General features: G+C 40.5%; 1 long non-coding RNA gene and 1 pseudogene across 1 annotated transcript; both read right to left on the reverse strand.

Moving 5' to 3' along the window:
* The window catches only part of LOC141325708 (uncharacterized), a 486,213-nt pseudogene that overhangs the window by 307,413 nt on the left and 155,427 nt on the right, over positions 1-23,373 (reverse strand).
* LOC141325725 (uncharacterized) lies at positions 4,033-5,254 on the reverse strand. Its single transcript, XR_012353830.1, has 3 exons — positions 5,003-5,254; positions 4,744-4,836; positions 4,033-4,537 (listed from the first exon to the last, which is right to left on the reverse strand). It is a non-coding gene; the product is annotated as an uncharacterized lncRNA (long non-coding RNA).

The following is a 23,373-nucleotide window of genomic DNA, read 5'->3' on the forward strand; positions in this document are numbered from 1 at the left end:
CCATTGTAAATCAATGGGATTTTTTAGCCCGCTTTTTCGTGCGCTGTGTGAACATCGTAGGTCCGATCGCTTAGAAAAGTCATAGCACACCTCTCCTCAATAAGCCGGTCGATTTGAGACCTCATTCATGGGTCTATGACAAACTGTGTGGGACGAATTACACGCCGAAGTACCTTTGGGCCTGCGTGAACATTCTGCCAAAGAAAGTCTATGGGATATTTTTGCCCACTTTTTTGTGCTCTGTTTGAACATCATATCTCCAATTGCTCCGAAAACTCATCGCATACCTCTCCACAATAAGCCGCAACATTTGACACCTCATTCATGGGTCTATGGCAAACGGTGCCAGACAAATTATGCACCGAAGTTCCTATTGGCCTGTGTGTGTGTGTGTGTGTGTGTGAGAAAGTGACAGTTGAGATTCAAATTCACAGACATTCTGCCATTGTAAATCAATGGGATTTTTTAGTCCGCTTTTTCCTCCGCTGTACGATAATTGTACACCCGATCACAGAATGGCAAACTTTAACTGTGACTTTTCTGAGCTAAACTTTAAGCTAAACTGCTTATATTTTCAGTGATTTTTATTTAGCTGTCAATAAATAAATGATTGAATGAAAGAATAAATGAATGAATGAATAAATAAATAGTTTTAAATGTAAAAAATATTTATAAATCCGGATATTTCTCCTATATAAATCTCTGGTCCACAGGAATGCAAAGGTAACTATGGCAATCAAGATTTGTTTTGCCTTGAAAAGTGCATTGTTATTTTTGTTGCTTAGCAACGTTCTGTAACGGTTTACCAGACAGGAAAAAAAAAGCCTCTCATACATTTTTGCTTCATTACTGATTGAGCACTTGCTGGGATCATGACACGAGGTAAGTTGTTATCTTGCTCATCAGTTCATCACATATTTGTCCGTTTATTGTCAATATATTAATAGTTTTCTTTAAATATTTTAGAGAAAGTAGTACTGATTGTTGGCCACAGCTTTGTAAAGTGGGCTGAAAAGAGAGCTGAGGCCGCCTGGGAGCCTAACTTGGGTCTGCGGAGCACCTGTGTAAAGTGGCATGGAAAAGGAGGGATGAGATGGAGCCAGCTTCTGCCTGCCGTCCTCTCAACAAGCCAGAGACCAGACGTCCTGGTGATCCATGCTGGGGGGAATGACTTGGGTGTACTAAGGAGTCTGGATCTCCTAAGTTCCATGAGGAAGGACATTTCTGCACTGCAGAAAATCACCGGGGCCAAGGTGATTTTCTCCGGCATCACCGAGAGGTGTGTCTGGCGGTGGGGAAAAGGCCGGAGTATCAATAAAGCGAGGAAGTTCGTAAACAGTGCCATGAAAAAGTTCATGGCTGAGACTGGTGGTGGATTCATTGACCACCACATTATAACAAGGAAGAGAGGTGGACTGTTCAGGTGGGATGGGGTTCATCTGTCCGATGAGGCAAATGACATGTTTTTAAAAAACATTGCAAGTGCTATAAGCAAATAAATTTATTTTAAAGTAATTTATCTACAAAACTTGTTTGTCATTCTTTCTCAGTGAGTTGCATTTGAGGGGTTCCATATTAAAACTTTTTCTTTTCTTATGAATACATTAACCTGAAAAATATAAGTTGATTTTATTATGTATTATATTCCTGAAACGGCCTGGTTTCTATACACCGCGATTCATGACATTTAAATAAATTATATTTCAATATTTGGAAGCAAATTCAGGGTGACTTTTATTTTGAAACCGCGATGCATATTTTGAAGTATTGTTCTATATTGGCATGGCATATATGATTTACGTAACAAATCTTGAGATTACACACACACACACACACACACACACACACACATACACACACACACACACACTTTTTTCCCAGATGATTGTTAAGCATTCTAAACTCATAGCATATGCAGAGGAAGAGTTTTTGGACCGAGCTGCTAAGATAGAGAAGTGCTCTAAGCTTGTACAGAATTCGTAAATAAGTATAGATCTTTTTTACACTCTTATTTAAAATAGCAGGATTTTCTGCTATTTATAAAACTTGAAAAAGACGAGACCACATTGGTGGGCGGAGTTAGTACGAATAGACACTCCGTTTTTGGTTTTTCATTTTGTGTATAATTAATAAAAAGTAAATACATGCATTAATAAATAGTTTTAACACAATATTTAAGAGAAAATTGTACTCATTCACAGATATATCAAGTGGGCTGAGAGGACAGCTAAGGTCACCTGGTAACGGTCTTCTGAATAGTTCAGAGACTTGGGAAGGAAGGCATGAGATAGAGCCAGCTTCTAGATGTCATGCTCTCAACCTTTCAGCACTCCACAGAGGACTTTTAAGCAATTTCAGCACCAATACCACAATACTAAAGGCCGGAAAATGAAAAAAGCCAGGAACTTCCATCAACAACGCCATGGCAAAACACATGTAGTGTTTATCAATAATAAAGATATAACAGAGAAGAAAAGTGAACTGTTCAGGTTGGATGGGGTTCAATTTTCAGAGATTGTAAATTATATATATATTTATATATATATATATATATATATATATATATATTTTTTTTTTTTTACCTTGGAAGTGCTATTATTCCATACATAAAAATGCCATATAGTAGTCAACATCTGAAGGGGATCAAAAAAGGTAATCAAAGTGGTTCTAAGACAATAGATAATTCTTTATGCTTTTAGGACAAATTTATTGAAAGGTTTTGATCCACTTCAAATGTTGACTACTGTACATCTACAAAATTATTTATGTCATTTGTTTCCAGTGAGGTGGATATATGATTCAATAAATGTGCATCAATTAAAAAAAAATTAACTAACAAACATTGCAATATTGCAGATTTGACTTACCACAAAAGTTTGTGAACAGGCTCCATAGTTAAAGTGATTCTATACAATCATGTAGAAATGTTTGTCTATTACAGTATGTATTGAGCACAAAGTGAAAGTAAAGCAGACGTTTGTTATCAGATGAGACATAGGCAGGTTATAAAAAAATGTAATGTTGCTGAATTTAGAACCACAAACCTACATAACACGTATTATTTCTGCCATAGAAAGACAGACTAAAATAGTACGAGTAATACTAGCATGCAGTTCAACATATGAGTGTCATAAGCAGTGAATGATCTTCCTCTGAGCTACAATAGCAATCCAGGATGTGAAAACTCAAATGATTAATGATACCTTTCCAGATCAAGTAAGAGTGAGATTTTTTCAGGTTTAGATACTTAAGTTTGCTTATTGAATATTCAGACATATTGTGGTCTTGTATAAGTACACATAGTTAATTTGCAGAATTATAATAAAACAATAAATAAATATTTACACTTAATGTGGTCTTCATTTAGAGAAATGTATAAACCTTATTTAAAAGTAAGTTCTTACCATCTCAATGAACCATTCAATAAAGACAAACAGGCTTGATTTGCCAATTCACCTAAAATGTTTATTAAAATTAAGAAAAGCACCTGTTGTGCCAAATCCTGTCCACCAATCCTGATCCCAGTCACGCATCTAGATCCTAAAGTGTTTTATTGGCTACCAGTAAACATTATTTCAGTAAAGTCATTTAATTATTATACCCTTATTGTATTACCACTATTAAAATTATAAAAGTGAAAACCGAAATATTACTGTTGCAATGCGACAACTGTACTGTATAATATAAAATATGAATATCACCATTTTACTTTACAGAATTATAAAATAAATTTATGTTACTCAATATATAATAAAATATAACTAAGCTTTAAATTGTAAAAGACTTATCATTTTAAACATCACTTAATTATTATTTTGAAATAAAACTTTGTTTATAATTATATATAGACAGTTACATATAAATTAATAAAGATATATACATAGTCACATAAATGTAAATACATGCAGATGCTCAGATAGATACACATTATATTTTTACGTATATATATATATATATATATATATATATATATATATATATATATATATATATTTTTTTTTTTTTTTTTTTTTATATACACTTATACAGTGGTTTAAACAATTGCAGTTGGTTTAGTTTTGATAATCGCCATAACATGGTTTATTTTTAATTTTTAATAATTGTGCAGTCCTATATTTAATTTAATACTAATTAATTATTTACACGATTTTAATCAACTCAAAAACCCCTGTTTTGGAAACCCTAGTTGGAAAGGACCCGAGAAAGAGACAGGATCTGGCACAACACCCCCAGTGAGCAAGCCAATGGCGACAGTGGCAAGGAAAAAACTCCATAAAGTTAGGAGGTAAAAACCTTGAGAGGAACCCGACTCAACAAAGGGGGAAACCCATCCTCTTCTGGCATGGCGCAAACATTGCAAAAACACATTCATTTAACCTAATATATGGAATATTAATATATTTAGAAATTAAACCAATTATGTTTTATGGTCAAATCATTTCTAAACATATTAAAATTAACTGGTCTTCGGATTATTAGATGAAGGATAGCCCGCCATCTAGCCACTGGATCTGACTCTTCTTACAGGCTGGATGTCCTGTGGTAGAGGAAGTATAACAGATGTGATACCGTTAGTAAATTTATTTGAATTGTTTTGACTCCACAAGCCATATGAAAAACAAACTTTGAAAGCAGGTGTGATTTGTGTTGCAGGAGAACCGTTTACACTTTAAAATTCTAAGCTCAGTGTATAATAAAAGGGACTGAAACACTACATTTTACTAGAAGTATTTATGAACTTACATCAGTGCTTTAGTATGCTTATTTCTCTGCTTCTTCTGTCTTCAGCATTTTCCTTTGCTCTGGTCTTCAGTGCCATCAACTACTGGTCCCATCCTGTAAATAATAAATGAATAATAGGATCATTATCATACACAAATACTAATAAACTAGTAAATAAAAGTAAATTCACAACTTAACTTTACAGAAAGACAGTACTTGTTTTTATTTAGTCACAAAACAATCTTCCAACCTTTAAAACCAATTCTAATCTTATGCTTACCACAGATGCCGGTATTCAGATGCTGTCATCATTAGTCTTGTAGCACACTTGATCTTCTCAGGCATTCTGACTTCAACTGCACAACTGCTGGAAAACATCAACATCAAAATGAGATTAGGATTAACATTTTCCTACAAATGTGGTTATGATGTGCAGTAGTACAGTGATTGAATCAAAATGTTTAAACACTTAGCTTTGGATGGTATATTGCAGAGTCGCATCCAGTCTTGGACATGACTGCTTTTGTCTCTTCCTGCAACTTTACAGAAGGGCACATATTAATGACAGAATAACAGTTCAATAACTGCATATAATACATTTAGTACAGATTGTCGAACAAATTCAAATTAAAACTTCTAATATAATAGTGTCTTACTAGTGTCTTACTACCTCCCCCTTTACCTTGCTATCTTCATGTTAGTGCTGTTACTCACTAGCTTTCCTGGAGCTGCCACAATAATCCTCACTGTATCCTGTCTGTCGCTGGTGCTGCTGCCAGTGTCCTCCCTGAAGCTGCCAGTCTACTTCTATCTTCGTCCTTCCTGCTGCTGTAGCTACTTCTCTTCTTTCCCGGTAGCTCAGCGCCATAAAACCTCAACACTACCATACGCGCCAACCCGTTGGCTAAGGCTGTTCTGAGCCCACTGGCACCGTTAATGAATACACAGTGCCACGGTTCCGTATGGCCTAACACCAAAACTCAACCATACGTGCCAACCCGTTGGCTAAGGCTGTCGGAAAGCCCAACCCGCACCTTTAAAGCATGCATGGTCCCAACGGTTCCGTATGGCCTAACACCAAAACTCAACCATACGTGCCAACCCGTTGGCTAAGGCTGTCGGAAAGCCCAACCCGCACCTTTAAAGCATGCATGGTCCCAACGGTTCCGTATGGCCTAACACCAAAACTCAACCATACGTGCCAACCCGTTGGCTAAGGCTGTCGGAAAGCCCAACCCGCACCTTTAAAGCATGCATGGTCCCAACGGTTCCGTATGGCCTAACACCAAAACTCAACCATACAAGCCAACCCGTTGGATAAGGCTGTCGGAAAGCCCAACCCGCACCTTTAATGCATGCATGGTCCCAACGGTTCTGTATGGCATAACACAAAAACACAACCATGCAAGCCAACCCGTTGGCATTACACTGCAAAACATTTCCCAACAACAACCAAAACAAAACCACCTATGTCAAACGCAAAACACAGTACACAGGATTGTGGTAACTGTGGTAGCTCTGTATAACACCCGACTGAAGGCAGAGGTCCGGATTTGAAATGAAGATGTGATCGAGTAGTGTGTGTTTGTCCGTCGTCGCTGTTGTAATCAGTTGAGTGTACCCTCGAGCTTCAAACAACTCCAGAATAGGTTTTTTCCCAGTGTGTAGGAGGTCCTCATTAAAGTCTCCACAGATGATGACAAGGTCGTCGTGTGCGAGGTCAAGATAATCCAGCATACCCTTCAGGTTAGTCAAAAAATCGCCAACGTTGTACTGTGGCGGCCTATACACAGCTACGATGGCTGCCTTTATTGGCGAATCTAATTTGATGACAACGAACTCCAGATCGGTCACATTTTGTATATATTGCCGGGGCTGAGCTGGAATGTGCTCCTTGCAATATATTGCGACTCCACCTCCGTTCTTCTTCCCAAAGTCTTGATGTGTGGAGTAGGAGACGTGTCTGTTGCGGGTAAATAGGTTATATCCGTCCAATTGGAGATCCGATGAAGTAGACGATCCGGACAAGTGTGTTTCCGTCAGACAGAGAATATCCGCGTGACGCAGCTCATGATGCAATCTGATGTCCTCGATGTGGGGTCCAAGTCCTTCTGTGTTGTGGTGAATGATGGTGAGGGTATGTTCCTGCCTGTTCTCCCTAACGTGCCGCAGAAGTGGCATAATTTCTTCGACTGGTGCTCTCCTCATGGCCTGCAAAGAGGCTGTGATTTCTGGATTTGCATATATCTTCTTCTCGTCGAAGTCTGTGATGTGTAATCCATGTAGGGAAGTGGTTCTGCTAAGGGCAACGTAGGCCATTCCTGGCTCAAAAATCTTCTTCAAGGACACTACTGCAGACTGCATCGTCATGCCTTGAACTTTGTGGGCTGTGCAGGCGTAAGCTAACTTGATGGGAAACTGACGACGAACCGCTCCTTTCCTCAGAGTCTCTTCGGATCTCTCGATGTAGACCAAGACGTCTTCTTCACCTTCTACTTTTTTGCGGTGTTTCTGGCCGGCGTTTGGATTGTCGAGTTGAAGGCCTAGCATCTCCACTGTGGCGAATCCATCCTTCTGTTTGGTGACGATGTTTGCAATCCTGCCAAAACATCCGTTGACGATTCCGTCTTCCACGTCCAGATTCCTGGTCACCATCACACGAACTCCCACGGCAACTTCTATGGTGTCAAGTAAGTTGTCCTTTTTTCCAGTGGCGGGTTTGCGTAGTCTCTTCATCCCTCCTGTTGTGGGGTCTTTCCTGTAGTCTTCGGCATCAATTGTTATGATGTCAGTGTAAAGGGCCTGCACAGTCTCGGTATTGAACTTGAGGACTTCTTTGTTGGTGGCGAATATGTGCAGAGCTTCACGGGGACAGTCTTCTGAATTTTTCACAGCCTGGAGTAACAAAGCTCTATCGTCTTCCCTGAGAGGTTCGGCCTTCGGCTTTGCTCGCAATCTGTTCAACAACTGAGCGAAAGCGAGGTCTTCTTTCTGGCGCATGATCTCTGTCAGGGTGACGATTTGAAAATTGTCCTTCCAGAAGTCCAGCACATCCTCTTCAAACACACACAGCGGTTTGGCTTTACCTGTCGGGGGCAGCTGATAATAATCCCCTACGGCGAGACAAGAGATCCCTCCAAAAGGCTTCTTGCTGCCTTTGATCTGCTGAAATCTCCAGTTGATGTAAGCAAACATGTCCTTTGAGATCATGGATACCTCGTCGATGATAAGGATCTCCACGTCGCGTAAAGCTGCTCTCACTTCATCAAGGGAGTTTCCAAGTCCCTGGTATGGTGGTTTCAGACTCCGTGGCAGCTTTAAAAGGGAATGCAGCGTTTTACCGGAGATGTTGAATGCTGCCGTTCCAGTAAAAGCAGACAACAGCACCGTAGGCACTGAGAGATCCCCTTCTTCCCGGAGTCGAGGGAGTTGTCGCAGAATCTTGGTTGCCTCCGCGTGTACGCACTTGATGACGTGTGATTTCCCACAGCCAGCACCACCTGACAAAAAGTAAAAAAACTGCTCTGGATTGTGACCCCACACACGCTTCTGACACCACTGGCGGACAGCGTAAAAAATGGCTGCCTGCGTCTCGTTTAGACTCCTGAACATCCTCCTGACAAATTCAGCAGTCATCTGTGGTGCCTCTATCTGTGGTACGACTCCGTCTCCATCTCCACGAAGAATCTGGTAATCCGGGACATCGTCTTGTTCATCTTCTTCTGGATCGACGTCTTCTTGTTCCGCTATGCACTCCAGGCGATCTACGTCAACTTCAGGCGCAAAGGCGGTCCAAGCATTCTCAGGTGGTCCTTCCCGCTGCAGCTGTTCGAATGCTTGATCCACCTCTTTGCTGTGTTTTTCATAGTTCTCCTGGTGTGCTTTGACTATAGCGCAGACAGGCATCAGGAGCCCGGGGTGTGCCGGGAGTTCAACAAACGCACCTTTGTAAAACTCCTGATAAGTTGGATATCGCTGGGGTTTCAGCTGTTCGTTGAAGCGATGTGGCACATAAAGTTTCACCAGTCTTCCGTAATGCTTTTCCGGTTGCTTCTCTTCGGAAAACCGAGCATACCTGATGATCGCAGCCTTACCAACAGTCCTCTTCTGAATGAAGCCCATACCGTTGAGCAGTCGGAGGACATTCTTTCCTTGAGTTTGCCGACCATACACAACACGGTAATTGGAGACGAAGTCCGCCAGACACATCATCTCGAACTCCAGTGTTTGAGGCCTTGCTCTGTATTTGTCTATCATACCTGACATCCAGACATCCTCTGAATCAGGATCTTTGTTGTGCAGGGCACTAAGGGGCAAACTCATCTTCAGGGCGTCGTCATCCGTCGGTATAAACACAACGTTTCGCGAACACTTCTTCATTGGTAAGCTGCATGTTCTTGCCACAGACTCCTGAGCGCTCACCTGCCTGTGTTTGGAGTAGGCCTGCATTATGTTCTTCATTTCGTCCTCTTCGTTCACGTTGCTTTCGCGAACACCCTTGATGACGCTCTTCAGGAAATCATTCATTTCGTGCTCTGGCTTGGAAATGTAAGACAGCATGTACATGATACAGCTGTAAGAGTCCAGAACAAACTGAATGTCCATGTTGGCGTTCCATGCCCTCAGCAGATCTGGGTTGTATCCATTCACCCAAGCCTCCTTTGGATCACGCTTCAGCAAAATCACACTTGAAGTGGTCAATGCCTCAACGTAACCATTGTAATCCTTCATGGACAGATTACATTTGGCCAGCAGGTCTGACAAGCTGTCAAAGGAGGCCTGGGGATCATTTAACAAATCCCACACAGGCTTGAGTTTCTTCCTTGCGTCGTTTATCACTTTTCGGACAGCTTCCTGTCTTGCCTTCTTTCCATCTGGGCGGTTTGGGTCTTCGTCCTCGTCTTCCTCAGGACGCGGTGGTCGTGGACGGGTGATGGTGGTCTCAGAGACGGGGAGTTTAGGGAACCCATACCTACACAACAGGTTTCCTTTCTTGCAAGACTTGGAGTGCTTCCTGCTGTGAAGTTGAACTTCAGTTACGATTTTATGAAGCTCAGGATCGGTGGTAGGGTCGGGCAACTGGCAGGTAACGTAACGGTCAATGAAGTCACACACTTCTTTATCAGACTCATTTTCGAACTCTGGCGCCCCCTTCACCCAGGCCAGCAGATGAATATGAGGGCTTCCTCTGGCTTGAAACTCGACTCGATAAAAGTAATCCTCGACTTCACCGATGGGTTGAGCAGGTGACAAAAGCAGATGAGTCATTAACGCATCCACTCGTTTCTCAAACATCCGCATGACGGTGACGGGGTTGCTTCGAAGGATTTCACATTTCGTCGTCCAGTCAAGCTCCGAAAAGTCAACCTCTTCACCTTGCTGAGCCTTGATTGCCGTTATCACTTCCGGCCATCGCATTTCGGCTGCACTAAAAGTGCAAAAAAAAGTAGGAGTCCCCAACTGCCGGATCATGGCCTGTAGATCTCTCAACGTTTTCTCCCAGTAAGATGGAGTGCCCCTCAAGGGTTGCATGAACCTTGTGGCGTCCCGGCTGTGGACCAGCCTTTCCACCTCACGATCGTCCTGAAGAAGCTTGTTGGAGATCCTACGTCCATCTCTCGTAACGGGTTTGCCTTTTCGCAACTGGATAGACATGCTGTTTCTAGCCATGTGCGTTTCAGTGACAAACTGTGCAAAGAAGAGATAACTCTGGTCTTTGGCGAAACGAGTATCCACGCAGAACAGTCTAGCATTGAAGTACATGCTCGGTGACAATGCAACTTGTCGCGCCTCATCAATTGTGTTCTGTCCAGTGCAAAACTGGACAGGGAAAGACATGGCTTCCAACTTTGGAATACGGAAAAATCCGACTGGCTTTTTCCCTTGAGCAGGCGCAATGCTGAAAATTCCCTCGCCGTACGACAGCAAGTCCTGTCCAATGTCAAGTGGCTGCATGCATGTGTCCAGAGTGAGACCAGGCCTGAGTTCATCCTTTTCCTCAGTGCTGACGTTCTGGTCATCCTGTTCAGAGGCAACAACTTCCTGATTCTCCTCTGTGTCATTCATCTCATCATCAGGGAGAAGTTCAAATGTGGCAGCTTCACTTATCACGATGTCACTGTACTCTGAATGCGTAGCTTTCAGTTTCCTTAAAGCGGCTAGCACATTGTGCATATTCACCGTATGGAAGTGTTGGTACCCTTTGAACTTGATGTGCCTTTTCAGCTTTACCTGTAGAAGCTGGGACTCACTACTAGGCCGTGGCAGACAGTTGACTGTTTGCTCCACCTCAGAGGGAACACACACAACAGCACCATGCACTGCTCTTTGCTGTCCTTTGGGCAATGCAACTATTTTTGCAAAGGGAACGATTCTGGCAATGAGCTGTCGCTCAAGCACGTTCAATTCGAGTAGTTCTGCAGGGATGGGAGGCAATTCAAGTTTGTTTGCCACTGCAATAGAGGGCATAGATCCTCTCTTCAGATGAGTGTCACAAGTGTGGCAGATCCATTCCTGTCTCCTCTCTTCTGGAACTGCACAAGGAACTGTGCAGGCACTGTCACAAGCATGAACGTATTTTCCGGTTAAGCAAGAGGCTGCAACAAGAAGATTCTTGACGTATCGTGTTCTGTTACACACCTTGACTTGATTCGGAAACAGAGTCCTGTGACACACTGTGCAGACATACGTTGGACCATGCGCAACTTGACACCGAAATGCAGATATAGCCTTTTGCACCAAGCTGTTGGACGCAGCCTGGTTTGTTGCGTCAGAATTGGCTGTATCCTGGCTGGAACGAAGGTATGGCTTGTACTTTCTTTTGATCTTTAAAGCACATCTCAACTTGTGAAGAATGTGCAATCCAGAATCGCTGAGACACTTCTGTTTCTTCTGGAGAGTACAAAAAAGAATGTGATGTGACCTAAAGTCTGCATCACTTTTGTATCTTCTGGCCATGTAGTCCTTCTTGTTCCTCTGGACAACAGAATCAGTGTGGTACCTCCTGACCATGTAGTCCTTCTTGTTCCTCTGGACAACAGAATCAGTATGGTACCTCCTGACCATGTAGTCCTTCTTGTTTCTCTGGAAAACAGCATCAGTATGGTACCTCCTGACTGTGTAGTCCTTCTTGTTGCTCTGGAAAACAGCATCAGTATTGTACCTCCTGACCATGTAGTCCTTCTTGTCTCTCTGGAAAACATCATCATTATGGTACCTCCTGGCCATGTAGTCCTTCTTGTTCTGCTGGTAAACAGCATCAGTATGGTACCTCCTGACCATGTAGTCCTTCTTGTTCTGTAAAATAGCATCCATCTTGTACTGTCTGCTCATGTAGGCCCTCTTTTTCTTCTGGAAAAGAGCATTAGTGTGGTACCTCCTGATTAAGTACTCTTTCCTTTTTTCATGGAAGTGAACATCAGTGTTGTACCTCTTGGCCAAGTACTTTATCTTTTTAAATCTGGTAAAAGGATCTTGATCATACTTCTTTTTGGTACACCCTTTTTTCCTTTTCCGAAACTGCAAACTGGTGGCATATTTCTCTCTCTCATATTCTCTTCTTCTTTGTTCTCTGACTTTAAAATATGGAGATGTTTTCTCAAGTCTTGCTTCTTGCTTCTGATTCACAACTTTACGCATTTCTTTTCTTCTTCGTTGCTTGTTTGTTTTTAAAACCTTTATGACACTTTGGTTTTTGTCATCTGTAAGAAGAAGATCAATGTCTGCATTTGTTTGTGTTATTGGCAGAAATGAAGCTACTTGAGATGGTGACACACATGCTGATGATGAGCATGGTTTCTCAGACTGTTGCTCCTTTTCAAAAGAAACAGGCATGAAATCGTAGCAAGTCTCAGCACCACGAGTCTGAAAAAGCTCAAGCAATTTGTGGGCCATGTCAGTCAGGTAAGTAAAAGTAACCATAACTGCAGTTCCATCACCAGTAGGATGTGGCAAACCTTCGGCAGTTCTGGAATGGGAATCAAAAAATCCATATCTTCCAGATGCATCTCTGAACACAGCAATACACTCTGGAGAAACAATAAGCAGTGCATGGCTGACATCTGAAGAAAGACACTGAAGTCTTTCATGAAGAGGAATCCACCATCCTTCCATTTCTTGCATTCCTCTGGCTCTCAGATATCCCCTAAGCACTTCTGACTTCTGTACACTGTACGTGTGGTTAGAAGTTGTGATGCTCACAGGTACTTCATCCATGCTTAGAAGATCCTGTCGCAATCTTCCTTCAGCAATAAGTTGCATTTTAATGCCGACATACAAAGCGTCACCCTCCTGTAGCACTCGGTCAAGATCAGACAGTTTGAACTGAGTTCCCTCACTGTGGTACGCAAGAAATGTCAGAGCTACACATGTGCACTGATGATTTCGGGAGAAAACATCATACCTTGCATCACTCTGGCAATGAGACGCCTGCACGGATATAATTCTAGATGTGCTGTCACCATCTTCGCCGTGCTGTCCAGTCGAAAACTGAGCAACGTCCGTCATGCACGTCTGTCCTGTCAGGTCTAACTTCGTCCAACGAACTTTTTGAGCCTGGGATCTCCTACCTTTCCGAGGCATCCTTCAAAAGATCAAAAGACAAAAAGACAAAATATGAGAAAAACCAAAGACAACATACAATACTCCATGACATTTGAACAACACATTAATTAGAAAGAAAAAAAAACTTGGTCAAACTGTTAGGAATTCTCCAACTTCACTAGCTTATACAGACACAGAAATTGTCAATGAGACACTCTCTCTCTGTAGAGATGCTCCAAAAACACTATCACATGCATGTAAACAAACCAGTGCTTATTTTTCAAACACAATCCACATTACAGTTACTTAATTTAGTTAAGTTACAGCCTTTTGCAATTGTATTATCATTATACTCAATGCTTTTTATAGCTTAATGGGATTTAGTGACCCAAGTTTATTATATTCATCTTTTCTGTTTGGTTTTCAATTAAATAAAAGTGGATTCAAATAATAAGCAGCTGATTTAACATGTCTCTTAAAGAAGTGTTTAGCCAATAACTGTCACCTTTGCTTTGTTACAAATTTTAACAGATCTCTGATTAAAAATTGTAAAATGGTTTTAGTGCTACAATAAAAAAAAAAGATGTATTCAATACGGGTGTGACTAGACACTTAACCAACAAGACACGAGACTGGGTTCATGAGATGTTAAATGTTCAATAAACATTTTTATACAAAATATTTTCAAATAATAGTCACTTACTTCACAAAATGCTGAAGCGATATAGCCTGCAAAGTATTCTCAAGAAAAAAAAACAAGTTAGTTAATTGACATTAAAAATAACAATTTACAAAAACAGTTTATTTTTGTGAACAATAAAAGATCAAATAAATTATGAATCTAGTATTAATAGGAACAATCTTTTTCCAAAGTAAATAACAATAGCAGATAAAAACTAATGATTAACCTAGTATTAAAAGGAATGAACTTTTAAAAAGAACAGCAGTAGTTGAACAAAAATTTGAACTTAGTATTAAAATGAATGAACTTTTTTTTTTTTTTTTTTTTTTTTTTTGTGGGGGGGGGGGGGGTTGGAGGAACGGTTTAGGAGGAAGGGCAAGTGGACGGAGGGTTGGAGAGGATTGTGGAGAGTTGTTGAGAAGAACAATACAGAAGAACTGCTGCTTGGAGAAAATCCAAAACCTAAAAAAGAAAGGCATATTAGGCAACTATAATAATTATCATATTGAAAAAAAAGACAGCCACGGTCACACTAGACATTTAGTTCCACTGACTTCCATTTATACACATGCAAATACATCAGACCGGAAACGCGAATGCATGCGAGATGTTTTTGCATTTCGCTGCATTCCAAAGTTCAATCTTGGTGAACTCTGAACTGCGAATTCGCATCACATGACAGCGTGTGACCAGCAGCAGATCAATACATCACAGCATGACCTTGTAGCTGAATATAAAGAAAATAAATTTAAAACTGCAGCGCTGTGGAAAAGTGTAGTTGATTGTACGTTAGATGTACTACTATTTGCCATGTGTTGAATTTAACTTTTTAAAAAGACCCTCCAGAGCATGACGTCATACCATGACCGTTGCAGAATCCGAGGGAATTTTGCATGCGCAAAGTCTAGTGTCACCACAGCTTTAGGCATTTTGCACACTAACCAGGCGTTCAGCTGCAGAGAAAAATGCAGGTTGTGCTCAGAATAGATTGTCTGCAAAAAATAAAAAATAAACACAGAATTAAAGATAAATACCTTTGTAAGTGAAATTTGATCAATATAACCATACAATTAAAAAATACTTTATATGCAAAGGGAGCATTAAATGTTTTTTCAATATGGTCAGATTTTGAATAGAAAATCCCAAACACCCCATGTAATTATAGTTTTTTTTTAAACACTGTAATCTTGACTCTTTTTTTGTGTTCATATGTAATGTGTGGTAACATCACAGGATATAACATGCTAGTCACAGGTTCTGAATTGCTATACAGTGGATCAGTAACTCAATAGTATCATATTAACATTGCCTTTTAACATGTTCATATTTTAGCCATATCAAAAAACATATCTGAAAACGTGCAGTGGAGAGTTATAGTGCTCGTAATGCTGAAATATGAAAAGAAAAGTGAAATGTCAGGCATAACTTGCTAAAATCTGTTGACCCCATACATTACAACTACTGTGAAGTTTCCCATTTAGCTTTTTTAAAAACAACAATCAGTTCACTGATTACAATACAAAATTTCACATTTTCACCATCATCCTTCATAGTGCATCTTTTAATGTATTACAACCAAATAATGCAACAAACCTCTTGAATTGCTCAGGAGATGAAGCTCAATGATCAGTCTAAACAAGAAAGAAAGAAAAAATTAACAAATGAATGTTTGACCGCACACCAATGGGACAGATAACAACAACAAAAACACAGGTCTATGACTTTCAGTATAGTCTACCTCTTAAGATTTAAACCAGAAAAAAACAAAACTTAATAAAAACATTGAATATGCTGTCTATGTCAATTATTAGTATTGGGACACCCCTTCTAATGAATAGGTTTGACTACTTTAGTAATTTCAATGAGTACAAATCTTAATGTTTAAAAATCTCATGATATTCAAGGAAATGTTCTATTTTTATAGCAACGGTTTGGACAGGACCCTTAATCAATTAATTAATATTGTGAATTATTACTACAACTTGAATTTAATTTCTATTTTTACATTTAATTTATTTTGGTAACGGCAAACTGAATTATCATCTGGCAGTTGTGCAGCTTCATTTATTTGTGAAACTGATTTAACTATTAACTTAGGGTTTGGTAACTTTTTTAGAGGCCTTTTTTCTGCAGACATAAATCAAATTGATCACATGTAACATTCATAATCAATGTTGCATAAAATATTGTACTTTAAAACTCTTAAAAACATTTCTTTAACTTTGTATTTAAAGAATACTATTAAAAATGCATCAGTTAATCACAAAACTATACACTGCAACACAGTTCATCACAAAATAGAATTTTTCACACAATTTTAAGCAGTAGCATGTTTAAAAACTGAGAAATGTTTCTTCATAATAATTACTACATTAACTTATATAATTTATTTGTGATTTATAATTTATATAGGTATAAATTATGTTCACATTGTAATGATATTTTACAATATCACTATTTAACAGTATTTATCATCAATTGAATGCAGATATGGTCGCCAGTGTATGAATAACAACAAACGAAATACTAATTTAGCTTGCAGTTCCTTTGCGTTCAGTGCACATGAGAACATCAGAATTATGCTTTAAAGTTTAAGCTTTTGACAGCCTCTCTCCTCCCAAAAATCAACAGATTTCGCGCTCATTTATGATCGGAGCGCCAGCTGCCCAGACTCGCGACCGGGATGAAACAGATAACGATAAGCCCCGTTAATATCGACATCTCACAGCCTCCGTGTAAAAATCTGATCCGATTAGCCAGCCAGCCTGTCAGACGCGGCGGTCAGCGTGTAAGCACCATTAATAACGACATCACACGGACAGCGTGTATATTCAGAGCTCTGTCTATTCTTACCTCGTGGATCAATGAAACACCACTAAATTATATAACGTTAGATGATAATGGAAAAGCAGAAATTACTTAGGGAGTTAATAACGTCCAACACACAGCATTAATCAGGCCTCACGGAACTTCAAATGCCTCACAGCCACATCAAACAAAAGTATTTCTTAAATAGAAGGCTAATATTATGAATCAATTCTGTCCTAATAGTACATTCAAGGAGGAAAAATGTATATAACGTTAGCAGTTAACTTACACCGTCGAGCTCCAGCGGCCTTTTGTCTAATCTATGCTAAAATAAGTTACCGCTAAAATAAGTTACCTTAAAAACAGCATTCTTGCTCAAGCAATATTGCCCTATGAATCAGCAATGTGCACACAAACTTAAAACTACAATTGTCTACACAAAGTTACTCGGGCAACATATTTTATTAATTAAAATTTGTTTAAAAGCAGCAGTTAGAAAAATAGCCACTGTTACTCACCTCAGGAGAATTCTGGAACATCTGCCGTTTGTCCTGCTCTATCAGTGTATTTCTCATCCAATCACCACCGCGAACTTCAGCTGGCAGCCAATAGTCATGCAGCCTTACTCTTTTATCCATATATGGAAGAGAGAGCCCATGGAGACAGTAGTTGTTGTTTTTTTTATCTTTATTGTATAAGCCCATTTTGTTTTAATTATTAAAGTATATCAATTAAAGGGTCCACATACTAAAAAGGTAAACACAGTTAAATAAAAAAAAATAAAAAATCTATCCTTGTTAAGATCAGCATGAGTAATTTAATAATGAGTACTTTAAATGAATTCTTAAAATTTTTCATAGTCATTAAAATATAAAACCAATATGTAATTAATATAGAGATTAACTTCATTTTTTTATATTTTTAAGTAAGAAGAATCATTGGAACCAGAAATATTAAATTCTTTAACTATAAAATATATAAATATGAAATTCCCACCTAAAATGGAGACAAAACTTTAAAAGAACTTTAAAATGTTTAAATTAACATGGTATACCATGATATGCATATGTAATGCAATGATACACAGACAAAATATAATACATACTGTACACATTACTAAAAAATGTCAATATTGTAGAATTTTTGTAGATTTCTTTAACATTTTATATTCTAATAACATGTCACAGGTTTTTTTTAATATATAATTTCCCTCATATAATAAATGAACCCCATCATGTCGTCATCATAATCAATAAACAGTTTATATTCAGATATTTGTCCATAACACTACTGATGAACTTTCTTGCCTTGTTGAACTTCCATTCCACACACACACCCTGCTCAGTGATGCTGGATAATATTGCTGTATTGCTGCTAAGGTGTTCTGGGTGGTTACTATGGGTGATTGGTGGCTTGTTGCTATAGTGTTAGTAGTGGCTAGGGTGTTATAGCTGGCTGGTAGGGTACTCTTGGTGGTTGCTAGGTAGTTGCTAGGTGGTTGCGATGGTGTTCTGGTGGTTGTTAAGCAGTTGATATGCAGTTGCTAGTGTAATCTATAGGCAGTTGCTAAGGTGTTCTGGGTTGTTGCTATGTTGTAGCTTGTGAAATCTAGGTGGTTGTTACATATTTGCTAGGCTGCAGTTGATGCTAAAAGATAAAAGACATTACCCAAATGTGTCTACAATGTTTTGTAGTGGAGATATGTCTTTTGATTGTGATATACAATTGCTAGAGTTTTCTGGGTGGATACTATGCTGTTGCTGTTGCTGTGTGGTTTCTACAATGTTGCTTAATGGATGCTAATGTGTCCTCCTGGGTAGTTGTTAGATGGTTACTAAGATTTTTTGAATAATTGCTAGGTAAATGCCAGGCGGTTGCTAGATGGTTGTTAGGATGTTCTTAGTGGTTGCTAGGCTGTTGTTTTGAAAGGTTTCTAATAGTATCCCTAATCATGTTAGCATTATGTTAACAACATGCTAATTATTTTAACATAAGGGGTGTAGGGTGTAGCTGTGCAGTTGCTAGTAGGGGTGTAACGGTACACTAAAATCGTATTCGGTTCGGTACAGTGTCTTGGAGAGCTCGGTTCGGTTCATTTTCGGTACAAAAAAATAAGAACTTACAAAATCTTTATTTTGAAAAGCTGCCAATACACAATAGAATTCTTGCATAAAATAAATAAAAGCGACACATTTGGGTGATATTTTACATAATATTTTTTAAGGCTCTGAAATGAAGCGGTTGCAATAAATGTTGTTATTATTATACAAATTAGAGTCTTTATGAATGGTTATGGCGATTCATGTTACATTTGCATATTGTATTTTATGAATGAAAGTAAAACCGGCGAGGTGAATCTCTGTCTTGTTTTATTTAATATTATCACAGGATAGTTAAATATAGGCTGTGTAAATAAATCTGTTAATGTGTTAACGGTCTAAACATATACATTTGGACTATATTTTTTAGATACATACGTTTATATGTATTTTATATGTATTTAAATTTGAAAGTAAAATGAATTACAATATTTATTTATGTTAAATCATAACCTGCGTGACGCTGCAGTTAATTTGCTTTGATGACGTTCCAGGGCATTCCAAATGAGCGATTATTGTCAGCGAAGGCCAGCGAAGGGAGCAGTGAACACTGCGTAGGGACCCTGTCGATCGGAACGCTGATTTTGGGCGAATTCCAAACGGAAGGGCGGATCCCTATGCCCTACTCCCTCCGAAGGGCAGAGCCCTTTGAAGTGAGTTCTTTTAAGGGAGTAGGGCATTTCTGTCTCTTTTAAGCGTTTGGAACTCCCTTTGCAAAGGGAACGACTGACGAAATGTTACCTTGACAACGCTGCGTGTGCGTGCAGCATTCAGCACTCTTATCAGTTGTTGTAAATAAATACTTCTTTTCATTATTATTTTATTTAAATATTTATTTTATTTACTAATACACTTTTCTTAAACTAAACATGCTTAAACTTGCTTACACTACCGTCTTAAATTACATTTTTTATCACTGACGAAAAAATATTTTGTATTACATTAAAATAAAGTCAAATTTAATCAGCCTATTCTACCTAAGTATGTATGTGAAGTCGAAATCAACCCCAACTTTGCTTTAAAATGCATTGCAAGAGCTCCTAACTGAAGATCATGTGATCACTAACGGAAATCACTTCCGTGAAGTGACCATGGAATGTTCCCTTCTCTAACGGCCTTCTGGAAGGGCCCTTCGTGAAGGGATTAAGTTGCTCACTTTCGTTTGGAACGTCCCTACAAATGGCGTCCCCTTCTAGAAGTGCCCTTGAAGGGCGCAAAATAGCCGTTTGGAATTCGCCCTTTGTGTGTGTTACTGTGCGTCACTCAATAGCGTCCGTGCGGAAACTCGCCTAGGAACATTGTTCCGCTGCGCTTAATATCACGCTAATAATTAATTTATATTATTTAATGAAAAAAAAATACCGAAACGGTACGCAAGTGGACCGAACCGAACAGGCCGTACCGAAACGGTTCAATACATCCCACTGAACCGTTACACCCCTAGTTGCTAGGGTACTTTAGGTGGTTGCAAGGGTGTTGCTATGCAGTTGCTAGGGTAATCAGTGTGGTTGCTTGGGTGTTGCTATGTGGTTGCTAGGGTAATCAAGGTGGTTGCTAGGATGTTGCTATGTCGTTGCTAGGGTAATCAGGGTGGTTGCTAGGGTTTTGCTATGCGGTTGTTAAGGTAATTGGGGTGGTTACTAGGGTGTTGCTATGTGGTTACTAAGGTAATTGGTGTGGTTGCTAGGGTGTTGCTATGCGATTGCTAGGGTACTCGGAGTGGTTGCTAGGGTGTTGTTATGTGGTTGCTAGGGTAATCAGGGTGGTTGCTAGGGTACCCAGAGTGGTTGCTATGGTGTTGCTGTGCGGTTGCTAGGGTACCCAGGGTGGTTGCTATGCAGTTGCTAGGGTACCCGAGGTAGTTGCTAGGGCCGTTGCTAGGGTACCCAAGGGTGGTTGCTAGGGTGTTGCTATGCTGTTGCTAGGGTACCCAGGGTGGTTGCTAAGGTGTTGCTATGTGGTTGCTAGGGTACCCAGGGTGGTTGCTAGGGCCGTTGCTAAGGTACCCGGGGTAGTTGCTAGGGTGTTGCTATGTAGTTGCTAGGGTACATGGGATGGTTGCTAGGGTGTTGCTATGCGGTTGCTAGGGTACATGGGGTGGTTGCTAGGGTGTTGCTATGCAGTTTATAAGGTACCCGGGGTGGTTGCTATGGCCGTTGCTAGGGTACCCGGGGTGGTTGCTAGGGCCGTTGCTAGGGTATCCAGGGTGGTTGCTAAGGTTTTGCTATGCGGTTGCTAGGGTACCCGGGGTGGTTGCTCGGTTGTTGCTATGCGGTTGCTAGGGTACTTGGGTGGTTGCTAGGGCCGTTGCTAAGGTACCCGGGGTAGTTGCTAGGGCATTGGTAGGCAGTTACTATTTGTCAAAGATCATTACTATGGAGTGTTATAGAGGTCTTTGCCTGATTAGCCCTTAGCTAATTGCTATTAGCATGAAGCTATTGAGTGCTAGCATGTGTAGCATGTTGAGAGTTTGCTAGCATGAGTCAAAAGTAGCAACTCCCATGTCTATGCGACATTCTGATACAAAAATATAGGTCTTGCTAATTGGTTGCTAGGGTAGTCTGTTTGGTTGCTAGGGAGTGGCCAATGACGACACTGTAAAGTGTAGTTGCTAGTATGAGTGATATAAACCAACCCCCATGTCTCTGTGACATTCAGGTCAGAAGATATGCCTGTGTGGCTTTGGGTTGCTAGGGTACTCTCTTTGGTTGCTAGGGAGTGGCCAATGACGACACTGTAAAGTGTAGTTGCCAGTATGAGTGATTTAAACCAACCCCCATGTCTCTGTGACATTCAGGTCTGAAAATATGCCTGTGTGGCTTTGGGTTGCTAGGGTACTCTGTTTGGTTGCTAGGGAGTGTCAATGTTGATTGGTGATTGGGCGTTTGCTGCCCCGACTCAAAGGAGTCCGCCCCCATGTCTCTATGGCACTCTGATCCAGAGATATGCATCTGGCCCCTTGTAATGGAAGTCTATGGGATCAGTTGCTAGGGTGCCCTAAATGGTTGCTAGGGCGTGGCTTGACTCCTTCATGATGATCCGGAGAGTCTGATTGGCCATCTGAGTAAAATGAGCCCGCCTCCATGTCTCTAGGCCAATGTGATGCTGAGTTATGCCCAATGCAAAATCCCTATGTAAATTACAATGGGTTTTCATGGGACGTCCCTTACCATAGAAAGTCAATGGGGGAAATTTGGAGAGCTCTTGCACCCCAGGGGTACAACTTTTACCCCATTGCGAGGAGTCTTCTCGCACAGCTTGATAGCCTCTCCAGATGTGGCGAATCACGTGTTTCTACGAAATTCTTGCTTGGCACTACGTCCCGTCAAAATTCGTCCCAATGTGTTGTCTATGGGATTTTGGGGCCGAATAAAAATTGGCTGTGACATCATCGTACCCCTGATCGCTTATAAAAGTCGGGGATCTACATTCCCGTATTGGCCGCACAATTTGACGCATATTTTGAGGGTCTACGTCAAAAATTGCGGGACGAGGGGCGCACCAAAATTTGAACGAAAGAGGGGCATCTGCGCCCCAGGGGTACAACTTACACCCCATTGCGAGATGTGTTCTCGCACAGCTTGACAGCCTCTCCAGTTGTGGTGAATCACGTGTTTCTACGAAATTCTGGGTCTGCGCTACGTCCCGTTAAAGTTGGCCGTAATGCATTGTCGTTGTAAATTTTGGGGTGGTTTTTTGCCCCGTGTGACATCATCGTACCCCCGATCCCTTATAAAAGTCATAGCACACCGAGTCTATACAGGACACACGATTTGACTTCGTTTCGAGGGTCTACGACAAAAACTGCGGGACTAGTTACGCGCCGAAAAACGTACGGAAGAAGTAAGAAGAAGAAGAAGAAGAAGAAGAATAAGTATGTGAGATAGTAATAGTGATGCTTTGCCTATGGCAAGCACCACTAATAATAAGTATGTCGAATAGTAATAGTGATGCTTTGCCTATGGCAAGCACCACTAACTAGATATGTACATTTCCTGAAGAAAATGTGAGTGGTGCTTGCAGTGGCAAAACTCTGCCCTCGGTTGCTAGGGTGATGTAATTGGTTGCTAAAGTTGCTAAGGTGTGGCTATGAAGATCATAGGTCACTACTTATAGGCCGAGTCCAAACCGACAAACCTGTGACTTTCTGATCCAAAGATATATCACAAATTGTATGGCAATGTTAAGTCTATGGGAGATTTTGGCCAAATTTCTCGCCCGCTTTACGATAATCGTACGCCCGATCACTTCAAAAATTCATAGCACACCTCTCCTCAATAAGCCGGTCGATTTGACACCTCATTCATGGGTCTACGACAAACGGTTCGGGACGAGTTACACGCCAAAGTTCCTATGGGCCTGCATGAACATTCTGCCAATGAAAGTCTATGGGACATTTTTGCCCGCTTTTTCGTGAGCTGTTTGAACATTGTACCTACAATCGCTCCGAAAAGTCATAGCACACCTCTCCTCAATAAGCCGCAACATTTGACACCTCATTCATGGGTCTACGGCAAACGG

The sequence above is a fragment of the Garra rufa genome, chromosome 2, assembly GCF_049309525.1.
Source record: "Garra rufa chromosome 2, GarRuf1.0, whole genome shotgun sequence".
Classification (NCBI taxonomy): Eukaryota; Metazoa; Chordata; class Actinopteri; order Cypriniformes; family Cyprinidae; genus Garra; species Garra rufa.